Source organism: Eucyclogobius newberryi, unplaced genomic scaffold (genome assembly GCF_026437365.1).
Source record: "Eucyclogobius newberryi isolate DKJ021-1_F unplaced genomic scaffold, fEucNew1.0.hap1 SCAF_10, whole genome shotgun sequence".
Classification (NCBI taxonomy): Eukaryota; Metazoa; Chordata; class Actinopteri; order Gobiiformes; family Gobiidae; genus Eucyclogobius; species Eucyclogobius newberryi.
The window spans coordinates 23080025-23092693 of NW_027315724.1; the positions used below are offsets into that span (position 1 = coordinate 23080025).

Consider the following 12669-nt stretch of genomic DNA (forward strand, 5'->3'; position numbering starts at 1 on the left):
TGATTCTAATACAAAGGAAGTCAATTACTTTTTTCTGCTTTCAAAACTAGTCAAATTATCGATTTCACTTTGCCTTTTTACTGTTTTTACTGACAGCAAAAGACTTAAAATAATACAGTCTATATTGCAAAATTAAACCTATAGTGCTCACATTTGAGTTCAATCCCAAAATATTTAGGGTGACTTTTTAGCTGTCCAGGAGATAACAGTTGAAATAAAGCTGTTTAGGTAAATTCTGGTACTTTTCCAGAATGTAAATTAATGTAAATTGTCACTGTTAAATAAACAAATTCAAAATAAAAACATGTGTCACTCATCCACAGGTTACACCAGATTAGTAACGAGTTTAAAATTAATGAAATATAACCAGTGAAAGTGTAAAATGTTCATCAATTCAAGTTCTCCTCTGTACCTTTCCTCAATCTCTCTGGTTTTTAATAATACTTGACAGAACTCCACTATTGCAACTTTAGTGAAAAATCTCAAAAACCAGAAGAGAACTAACAAACAACAACCACATTTGTAAAGGTGAACTGGATTACTAGATAGAACTGTAATTATGTGTTCATGTTTATATCAAATACACATTACAGTCGAAATGAGTACTAATATTAATGTTTGTGGTCATTGAAGGCTTTTGCTCTCACCGCACTCCCCTCGCGCATGATCTCTATTAATATGTTAATATTTGTAATATATAAATGGGTTTGTTTACGTTTGAGCACATTTGAATGCATTGAAATGTATATTTATGTGTCTGTGTTTACGACGCTCCTCCCTTTGGTCCAATTACTCTAGAACCAAACCCCATGTGCTTCCTAAAATCCCTCACCCCTCTCACCTCACGGTCCCAGTGGCCTCTCGACGCACACCCCCACCTCTGTGCCAGCGCCGACAGATTGTCCATCACAACACACGGGACCCCTCAAAGGACCTCTGGCACACCGTCCCGCTGCTAACTCATGCCTCCCTCGCTGCTACCCCTCCCGTCCTCCTTCATTTACCCCTTTCCCCCCCCTCCGCCCGCCGCCCCACCCCTGTGCTTCTGCCCTCCCCAGTCCCAGGTGAGCTGACGACACAAGGCGAGCAGAAACACCAGTCGAATATTAATGGTTTGATCTGAATATTAATAAAGCATGAATCTTAATGATGATAAAAACAAAGAGCCTCACACACACATGATCAAGGATACACACACACACACACACGCACGCACGGACACGCACACGGCCCGGGTGCGTGGCTTCAGTATCTGTCCTGCACAGTGTAGATTAGTTAAAACAAGGCCTTATCCTCCGAGCTGCTGCTGTTAAAATGCTGAGCGTCACATTGAAGACAAATGTGTTGTCTCAACCCCCCCGCTCAGTAAATGAAGACACCTCTCCTTTCCCACGTCCTTCTCCTCCTCTATCTCCTCCTGTTGCGCTCTTGATTTTCTTTTTATCTCTTCCTGCTCGTTTACCCCCCTTCTCTTCCAGATCACACTTGCCCCCCCCCTCCACTCTGCTTATTCTCTCTGCGTGGCTTTCTCACTAGATTACCCAACGTCTTTTCTCCCGCGCAGCCTCACCTACTCGATATTCCAGCCTTGTTCTCTTGCAGTCTCCAGCACAACTTTCTGACCCACTTCCTCTCTCCTCCCTGGCCTCCTGATCAAAGCCTGCAGGACGGCATCGCCTTGGGCAGCGGAAAGGGAGCGCGCACCAGCAATGAGGGGATGAAGGGATAGCAGCTGAAAGAGGGAGAGAGGAAGAGACAGATAGAGAGGGGATAGAGAGTGGGAACAGAAGGATCACAAGGACGGGGAGAGGAGCCAGGTGCCCTCTCAGCCCAAGGACAAAAGCTCTTCCCCGGCTGATCACACAGACGCCCCGGCCTGTCAGAGCCGTCACTCCCGCTCACCGACGCCACGTGTGACGACAGGGATGACATTAATGTGTTGTGTTTTAAAAAAAAAAAAAAAACTGTTTTGTATTTGCGCCCCGGTATCGTAAATTACCCCAAAACAAGTCAGCTTTACAAGTGATGGCCATTAAAATTCAGCAGGATTTGTTATAAATTACACTTTCAGATTACATGTTGTCCCGCCTTGTTATTCTGTTTGGAATTCATGTCGCACAGGTGAGTGGTGCCAATGTGGATGGAGATGGCAGCAGGTGTCAGTCGGGGTACGAACTTACTGTCCATCATGGGTGTCATCTCATCACTTTATTTTATTTATTCGAAAATAAATTACTTAAACTCCAGACCAAGTTTTTGGCCTTGCGGTTTTGGCAATACTTGCATTTACTATATTTAATTCCATGTCTTTATTTGAATGAGGTGACCTCTTAACCCTGTAAGAATTTAGCCCAGAAACCAGAGACCCCCGGACAGAATAGGCCAGTGTGGCACTGTGACAGAAAATGCACATATTTTTGTATAAAACCTGCTTTACTTTTGGACATTTGTTTTAGTTTGAGATGGGCAGTAATAATTAGAGAGCGGCAATATTTCAAACAAAAAGTGACTTTTGTGGGAAACGTTATGGACCATTGGCAGATAATAGACAGATTTGAACACATTTATATTTCTACAAGAAAGACTAAAACAGGACCAAAACAGGGAGAAACCAAGACTAAATTAAGACTAAACCAGGGAGTAAACAGGAACAAAACCAGTACTAATAACATAACACATATTACAATCTGAATCTAAAGTCCCATTCTCACGTAATTCCCAGTAAATGTCCAGATTGCCAGAACACTCAGCTCCGAACCGCATTCACACATGCTTCAGTCCCAGAACATTGCCAGGTTTGCTCTGTTCACACTTAACCTGGCATTTGTCTCAGTGGCCCTGTCCCAATACTTGCTCACTTCAAATGTAACGAGCCACTAAAGTGTGCAGGGTGTCCCAATTCTAAGAATATTTTGATCCGCACTTCACCGCTGCCTTCTCTCCGCACTTCCAGCAAGTGTGGAGCAATCCGGACTTCAGGCGAGTACATTCCCCACAATGCCATTGTCATTTTTTCAAAGCGGCGCATCGCTTCTGCCTCAGCAACTTAGCAGCGAGGAAACAATCAAAAGGAACTGTCTTGACAGTTAAACTGATGATATTTTAACTGCGACTGTCCAGCAACAACACTGTTAAAACGTTAAGCCTGTTCTCATTTGTTTGTGGATTCAACAAAAGATCCAAACTAAACTGAGCTGAGGCTTTGTGATTAATTCAACTCTGTTTAACAACACTAACAACTGCTTTATGCTAGGGTCCTTACCTGCCCAGCCAAATGAAAATGGCATGATGTTTTTGAGTTCACAAACTTTTTCCGACCCTTTTCCGACCCACTTATCTCACCTTTAAAAGTGAGATAAGTATACACTTAAGTATAACTGGGATTTGTAATTGATTTTCATGTCACCTTTAGTACTTAAAATGTAATAGTTGTTTGAACTGGAAAACACTTTGATCACATTGTGTAGTAATAAGCTCTACGAATACAATTTGAATTAAGTTCTGAACTTCTGTTTTTGTATTTTCTCTTTTATTTTGATATTTACCACATTCACAATGCTCTGAAGTGCAGATTGTACAAATTCTCATGTTTATCTCCCTGTGCTCTTGTGCACTTACACACTTCATGCACTTTCAGAAAATGCACACTTCACTCAAGTGTGAAGTGCGTAGTACAAGTATCGTGGCAGGGCTACTGTGGTCTATCACTACACCAATGTGCTGCACCATTTAAATTAAAGGGAAATGGACAGCGTAACCTGGGAAACCAAGCTCGTGACCAAAGAAACAAGCAGTGGTACTGGCAGTTTTCTGGCTTTATCACACATACCAGGCTTATGCTTTAGTCCTGGGAATTTACCAGGGAAATTGCCAGATCAAAAATGCAGGGAATTCAGACCTGGCTTCATTCACACATGTCCCTAACCCTAACCCTGCACGTGTGAATCTGGATACTCCAAAAAGTAATGCTATATTCATTTGGTCACCCACATGTACCTTTAGTGCATTAACTGTTGGTCAGCCAACTCAAAAATATACTTGACCTTGAGCTCACCACCTTCAACCTGAATATGTTGAATTGTAGAGAACCACCTACCCATAATTGATCAGCCAAGGCCAATAACTGAAAACGTATTCCTCACCGCTGTGCCAGTGCTCAAGTCTGCTTCAGGAGAGAAGGCCGTTTCAAATACAGTCGCCAAACACAGCTGACTACATAAGAGTTCATAGATTTTTAACAGCGCCGTCTGGCCTTGGTCTTGGTAGAGTTGTCTGCGAGGTGGTGAATCTAAGGTTTGTCTATCCCAGCGGCCATGTCTGCGGGCAGTCGGGGCAGAGAAACAGCAGCCCATTTGTACGCAGCGAGCGAGGTGGCGTGTACCTTAACATTCCCCGCGCATCCCGACAAAGAGCACTAATTATAAATAAATTAGGGACACGACACGGTGTGCCACAGGGGGACGAGCTGGAGCCGTCGCCGAATAGAGAGACTGATAGAGAGGGAAGAGGCGGCGGCGTAAAAGAGAAACAGCGGCGGGAGGGTGGGGGGGGGGGTGGGGGGGGGGGTGGGGGGGTGGGGAGGTGGCAGACAGGGAGAGATTTGGCAATGACACAGAGGAGCAAGTGGGAGAAGAAAGTAGATAAGAAAATAGAGGAATGGAGCATGAGAGGCCTGGGGATGGAGCAGGGAGAGGCGGGTGTACAAGGCTCAAACCTCAATATATAGCCTCCACGTCTATACATCCACAACCAACAAGCCAGCAAGATTCTCCAGAGATGACGGCAGCAGAGCAATATGTCTGAGTATAGATAGTAAATGGTGGCGGGGAAATTAACCGACGAAATGAAACCGGAAAAAGAAGTACAATCGAACGGAATTTCCCCGCGAGAGAGAAAATGAACGGCCTCTGTCAGAACATTCGCGCTGTTTTACAAGTAAATAATGGTTGCATGATGGAGGGAATTGATCAATAATCTTAATGCAGGGATTTCGGTTGGACTGTAGCTAGCCGCCGCCGCCACTCGTGCTTATCGTAGATGACTTGTCAACCAGGCAAGTGCGTATGGAGTGTGTGTGTGTGTGTGTGTGTGTGTGAGAGAGGAGACGGTGCGTTTCTCTTTCCGTGGGCACTTGGGTTGGTGTGTTTACAAGCCGGTGTGCAGTGTTTGTTGTGCGGCGTGGGTTTGTTGTGCGGCGTGTGTTGATGCGCACGTGCGGTGGGGGAGAAGAAGAAGCGCTATCTAAATGGATCGCACTTCAGAACTGTGCCACCATTTTTCACAAGACGGGCGGGACGGACGGACTGACAGACAGAGGGGAAAAACGGGAGAGGCAGGACGGGCTCGAATCAAGGTTACGTCCCGCCCTGAGAACTGATGAGCGACGCCGCGGACGGGAAAAATAGCCGCGGCGGGGTGTTTTCTGTGATGTGAAACGTCTAGAGCGATAGAAGCTAACGGCAACAACGCCGCTCGATCATTGACATTGTAAAAGCCCCAAACTCCAGACTGACTCGAGCTTAAAGGGTCAAAGGTCAGCTGCCGGTGACACAGACAGAGAGAGGTCAAACCCGCGGCCCCGGATTGACCTTGTGACACGGCGCGGCCCCCGACGTCGCCATGACAACTGAGCCGCTGACAAACATGATGTCAGACTCGCGGCCGGGGTCAAGTGCGTCGGGAAAAGGTCAACTCAAAACTGATCTGAGGTAACAGACGCAAATAAGTAGTTTAAGTTCATCCAGTTCTTTCTATAGTTGGTCATACATGTGGACTATTGGTAAAAACATAGAGGAGCTTCCTGTTCAGTCGCGCACATGTTTCCATATTACACTTATACTTGGATTGTGTGTGCATTTGTTGGTCTTTGTCTAGTTTTCTATTTTATTTTCTCAGCAAACACATTGTCCATACTGTTGTCTCACTGTATAGCATAAGCTCTACATATCTACTAAAGTGATCAAAACAAAATGAAAAATTATTAGAGTTTGGAATGTTGCAATATCAAGTTTTACGGTTATAATTATTGTGAGGAGAAAGATCATAGTTTAAGAATTATTCACGATTATTGACATTCTCAACAGCAAAAGCCGTAGTTTTCCTTCATTCACAATGTGTATTTACGCTATAATGTAACCATGGGACCAGCTTTATCTGATCCATAAAGTATAATGGAGATTACTTAATTTTTTTTTCCGAATATGGTCACAATTTTAAATATTCACGATTGTCGAATTAACATCCCAAGCTGCAACTAATGGTTGTTTTATTAATTAATACATATGTGGTTTATTATTTTTTCTACAATTAATCAATTAGTCAACATGTTTTTCACTAAATTGTGCCCAGATAAATATAAAGTGATGTTCTTTGAGGCCATCCTAATAAACTATAATGTTTACAGACAAACATTGTTTTTCATAAATAACCCTGACATGTTTCTTGGTACATTTATTTCTTTTCTGAGCCATAACAAACCTCTTTTCTTGGCCCTTTTTACAGTCTAAGACCAGATAACAATTATTTGTTTAATAATTTAGTTAGTTTAGTTAGATTGGTAATGGTGATTAGAGCAAACTAATAAAAGTCGTGATAATTAAGGCATGTCAGATGTGGCCCCAGTTGCCATCAGAGAATGCTAAAGACTAAAGGTCGTCTGGCCGCTGGACTGATCAACACAGCTAACCCTGACCTCATAAACACAGTCTAAAGCGTCACTCCTCTGTTGCAGTTGAGCATGAAAGCTGTCCATTATCAAAGTGTGTAAAGTTGGTGTTTGGAGGAGAGAGGAGGCAGAGGAAAGGTAAAGAGGCAGGGAAGACAAGAGAGGAGCAGCTTGTTGCATTAGCATTCTGACTGCACAGGGGCTGTCTGTTTGCCTCTGGCAGCGGCACAGAGAGGGGGACACTGTGCGCATCCTCACTCAGCTCGTCTATCTCTGCCTCTGTCACTGTCTATCTCTCCACCTGTCTCCCTCTCCTCTACACTGCGCTCTGTCTGAGGTCTTCCACAATACATACTTCACCCCCAAGTCTGCTCATATTTCCCAATCACTCTGTCTACAGCTGTCATCAGATTGTTTATGTTTCTTTTGCTAATTTCTGCCTGGCGGCGGTCTCTCTTCACCTCAGAGACCTCTCACAGTCCTTCACTCTCCACAGAAGAAAGCCATATCTTCTGGGAGCCAAGACCACGGAGTCTTTCAGCAAGGAAAATATCATAATATATCATAACATATGCGCAAACCTTCACTGAACTATCCATGTCTTAAACAATGACAGTAAACATTTAATCCTGTTTTATTTTCCAATCGTTTGTGGGTTTATTTTGGAAAAAGCTCAAAAGTGTTCTGAACACATTTTCTACAACAAGTATGGTTGTGTCAGATGCAATGTAGCTGAAAGGCACCTTCACAGTAACTGAAAACAACCATCTTGAACAAAATGTCCCTTTTTCTTTCAGTTATTTTGCATTAAATATTAATAACTCTAAACATTTGCTGATTGACTTTTCTACAACTCAAGGTCTGTCTCTGAAACTCAGAGGAGGTGTAATGCCTTGACAAGAGGTCAGGACTATGACCTAAATGTGTCATTGAAAAGTGTTGAAAAATGCTTTCATACACAAAACTCTGCTTTTAGCATATTCAATTAAAATGCTAAATAATACCAAAGAGTTGGCGCTAATCTGAGATTTAATTTGAAATGCCCAGTGAAGCTGAGTCACACACAGGTCTAAATGTATTCAGGTCACAGTCATTGGACGCCAGTCAAGAGCAAAGAGTTGGCCCCTCCCTCTGTTGCCATGGTGATTTTAATAAACACCAGCCTTGGCCAGTGCGGGCATGAAGATACATAAAAAGCAGTCCATTACAGAGTATCACTTTCACTTTCAATTATTCATTGAATGCATTAAAGGTTATATTTTGAATTAATTATTCAATATAGTTTCTGCTGTAAATGAATACAAGTGGAGGAATGGAAGCACAGCCAACAAGCAAAACATGTCTTTACTTTTAATGCAACAGCCTTTAACAATTTACAGTCTGATTTCAGACTAGTTCACCCAAGGTCTCTGATTTCACAATCTTTTAGAACATATGAAAAACGACATACCATAAACAGTATTTTGAAGATAAAAGGACACACAAGATTTGTTCATTAATAAATAAGACTGGATACATATTGTTACAGACAAACCAGCACACACATTATTGATAAAAAACCTTATATATGGGGTCATATGCCTCCTTGGGTTACAATATTTACTCAAAATCAGAGCTTTAGAGGCGGCTGTCTGAATGCCATTCACAAAACACACCTGTCAGAAAGCATTTTCAACTCAACCCAGTGTAATATATACCATGAATAAATAAAAACAAAAAAGCACAGCCATTTGTCTCAAATAGTACAATAGAGACTTTGGGTTTGTCAGTTAACTGTGAAAGCAGTCGCAGCTTTTAGGAACATCTACTTTTGTCAGCTTTTTCTCCCTGACACTTTAACTCGCCGACTGCACTGCACCGTGAACAGAAGAAGACTTTCCTCCTGAAGCGTGAGCGCCGACTCTTCCACTGACGCTTTTAGAATGTGCACACAGCCTGGTACTGATATAAACTGTCCCATTGACTTTAATGAATGTAAATATGAAGTCATAATTATCAAAATCTAACTTCCAGCTCTATTTTCTAAAGTTCACTCAATGTGCTTGATTAAAGCCCCAGTATGTAACATTTTAGCTGAAAAATATGGAATCATGCAAATAGCATGCCACCTTTACTTAAAACTACAATTTCATTGTCAAACTGTTGTGGCCCAGAGTATTTTTGGGGCAATTTGTCAAATGTGTTTATTTATTACCTGGTTGTTAGCATTTATGCTAATTCCAGCACTAATCGCTATGTCAATAAACTATGCAAAACAGTGCTACAGGTGCTACGCTTCCAAAAGGAGCTCTGCTGTTCCTCATGTGGTCCAGCGCTCGTCAGTCGCCAAAACAGCCCTGTTTTTGTAACTCGAACTCTCCCATTGAAAATGAATTATAGCCAATGTATGGAACGGTACCAGCCTTTAGAATGCAGGCAGTCTGTTTACAAGGTGTTTCCAGAGCAACACTGTATGTGAGCATGCTTTTAATGTATAGGCCTGTCACAAGTGCAGGCCAAACGTGGTCAGTATCAAGTAAGAGCAAATACAGTCCACCTTTACTCCCGACCAAGTGTTGAATAATACTTAGACTAAACACTTCAATTAAAAGTATGTTTTTATTATACTTAGCACCTACTTAAATAAAACACACATTGAATTACAAACACAATCTCACAATCGGACTAGAAAACCACAAAAACAAATGCAGGATCAGATGTAAACATCTAATGATAAGTATTCTGTATAATAATCTAGATGATTATTCGGCTTTATTGGATTAGCTTTGATTATAATGGAGGCTAAGTAAATCATAGGAGGCCAGTGAAAGCCAACTCCGTACCACAGCAACTGAGACCAAAAGCATTCAAACAAATTAATAGTCCATTAAACAAAGCAAGAAAACCAGGGCCTGTGTGCCTTAAAAGCACATTAGCATTTGAAGGGAGCAGAGTCATTTATCTGCTGCTGGACGGTAGGCACAGGCACAAACTCCAGGGCGAGCCTCATGTTTATGTTTTTATATACAAGTGACATCCGGTCGAGGTCTTAATCCCCCAAAGTACTGTAAGTGATGGTCTCACCTAACCCTGACGCCATCAATTGCTGCCTTTCCTATTCCTACATGTTGTCACCGAGACTCATCCTTCTCATTTAAAAGCTACTGTATCTCCCTGTTTTCAATTAATCTACCGGTTTGCACTGTTTGTCCTTCCACTTTCCTTCCTGGTCCTGCAACCGAGCATCCATCTTGTTTTGCTCCTGCCCTGCCCCCCTTCTCTCCTCTCCCTCTGGCCTATAGGTGCCGCTCGGGTATTCCCAAAGTCATCTGCAATCAGACATCTTCAATGGATTAATTACACTGTCCTCAGCCAGGCTTGATTGAGCATCTAACATCTAACAGCCCACCTTCCTCCACCCACTTATACAACACAGCGGTCTTAAACGCTACGCCTTTTCATTGCTTTCATGCCGTTGGCCTCTGCTTTTCCCCCGGATCTTTCTCTACTTTTAACTCCAGACATCACCCCGACCTCCTGCTCCCTGGAATGACCACGGTGCGCGCTCCTTGTCTTTTCCAGATGTAGAATCCCTCTAATTGGACATCGATTGGAAGAGGGCCTCGCCATGATCTCTTTGGAATACCGGGATCACCTTAACCAATGTTGATGTGTGCAACCTAAGTATAAAACAATGAGACGTTTTATACATATATGTGTGTGTATAGAAGTAGAGCATGAAATAGTTACAAATTGGAAGACGTAATGTTAAATTGTAATAAGGTATTCACGGGACAGCACAGCGACAATAGATTAAGAACGTATAAGGCATATGAGTCTTTTCAAAATATTTAAGAAATCACAGTTTATGGCGCTGTTGTGCATTAATAAAGAGGAAAACTGAAACTGCAAAAAATTGCCTAAATGTCACCTAAAATACGTTTGTGATGTAGCAAACAAAAATCTGCAAAATACTTAAAAGCTACAGTTAAAAATACAGATTAGAAGGTGTTTTTTTCTACATGTGGCCGTTGTCTTTCAACCATTTGGACTCCTATTGGTTGCACTTCATACATACAAATATTATGACCAGGTTAAAGAAGATATTGTATTATCTTCAAATGCGTTTGGTGATTTCTTCTTCTTTTTTTCCCTTTTTTTAGCTTTGAATGACAAACGATTATCACAGTCATGTTGATGATTCTTGTTTTAATCGAGTTTTCGGAAAATTGAGCTGTGGCGCGAGTGTAATTAGCACAGCGGGAGCCCTGAGTTCATGCTGTACTTATGAATACACATCAACATCCTGTATGTAGTATTTGTAAAAATCAAGAAATAAATGGAAGTTACAGATACAACAACAATTTCAACAGGCACACACCCAAACTGTAGCTTTGCATGAATCTGAACGCCTGATTTTCTCATTACATATTGCAAATAAAATCATATTTGCTAATGATTGCCACAGTCTCAACCTTTTAGGAACCACAGAGTACATAATAGTTTGTATAGCTGAGCAGCAGCAGAGGAAACGTGCACATCTGTTAACACTCTTTACTTAAACATAAACGCAGTGTATTCTTCACTGTCCTACTCCGCATCAATCACGGGTCCCTGAACATAACCCCAAAAGCCGAGCGCTGCTTTGAGTCATTCTAAAATCATGATGGATGACAACTTCCCAAAGCAATCCCTCTGTGTGCCAGCATCATTTAACTAAAGGCATCGCGCTGCTCCAGCCAATTGCGTTCCTCGTTCTGCCGCTCCAGCGTGCCGGGCCTGCCTTTCACATCCCCCTATAGGAGACGTACCAGGGCCGCCCCGGAAGAATGAGCCTTCCCCAAAGTTTCTGACGCCGAATCCGTATTGTTTTTTTCCTCCCACTAGTCGCGGCGTTGAGATTTGAAGAGGTTAAGCTGACCTCGGGCTGCTGCTTTGGAGCGGGCTTACCCTGGAGTGCGAGATGACAAAACATTTAGTCCGATCTCACTCGCGGCTCACTGACAGGCCGAAACAAAAGAACAGCCTCGGAGGAATTTAAAATCATTGAATGAATGTCAATTAATTTCACAGGACCGCGTTGGAATTGATTAGAATATAAAACGATCTTTCTTGAAAGCAGAGGGGAATTGATGTCCAAGGCCTTCAAACATAAGACAGAAAAATGACAAAATGAAAGAAAGACGGCTCATTTGGCGCGTCTCCGGGGTGTGCGTGCGTGTGTGTGTGTTCAGGTGTGTAAAGTGTGTGTTTGTGAACTCAGCGGTTTGTTGCACGCTTGGCTAGCAGGCTGTGTGTAAAGTAATTAACATGATAGCCTCCCTCTCAGCCTGATAGCCCGTTCCCTGCAGCGAGGTCGTTGGGCAGACACCGGCGCACACACCTGTCTCACGCACACAGCGCCTCGCCGTGCAAACTGACGAACATGTTTAACCCACATTCTCTGCTACAGACACTAATACTGCCAGCCTAGGGGGGTAACGTCACTTATATACAACACAGAGCTGTCAGACAATTCAAACTGATCTGACAAATTATGCATAAACGAGGGGAAAGAAAAGGCATCAAAAACAAAAAGAATCTATATGTCAACGGCCTAAGGGTTTTGTATATGAACTAAAATAATGTGTTAGTGTGTAAGCAGTGGTACAACGTGATTGACATAAACAATTATCAGGAAAAAAATGTGAAAAACCACCGGGGAAGTAAGAAATAAAAAGCAATGGAAAAGGGATAAAAATCGCAATGATTGTCCTGTTTTCTATCCAAACTCTATTACAACAGACATACATTTTGTACAATATTAAATGAGAACTATAACAGTAAGTGTTTTTAGAAGATCTTAAATGTATTATAGTATTTCAATTAGTGGTAATATATCTGAAAGGCAACAAACAGATGAAGCCAATAGTTTTTCTATTACACAGTCAAAAAGCATCATCTTTCTTCGGATTCTAGGTGAAATAGAGACATGATCGAAAGTGACAGCAGATCTGAGATTTCTCACCACTGAGGAAACCATATGG

General features: G+C 42.3%; 1 protein-coding gene across 1 annotated transcript in view; it reads right to left on the minus strand.

Moving 5' to 3' along the window:
- npas1 (neuronal PAS domain protein 1) overlaps positions 1 to 12669 on the minus strand; it is a 113225-nt gene that overhangs the window by 37727 nt on the left and 62829 nt on the right. The window lies entirely within an intron of this gene.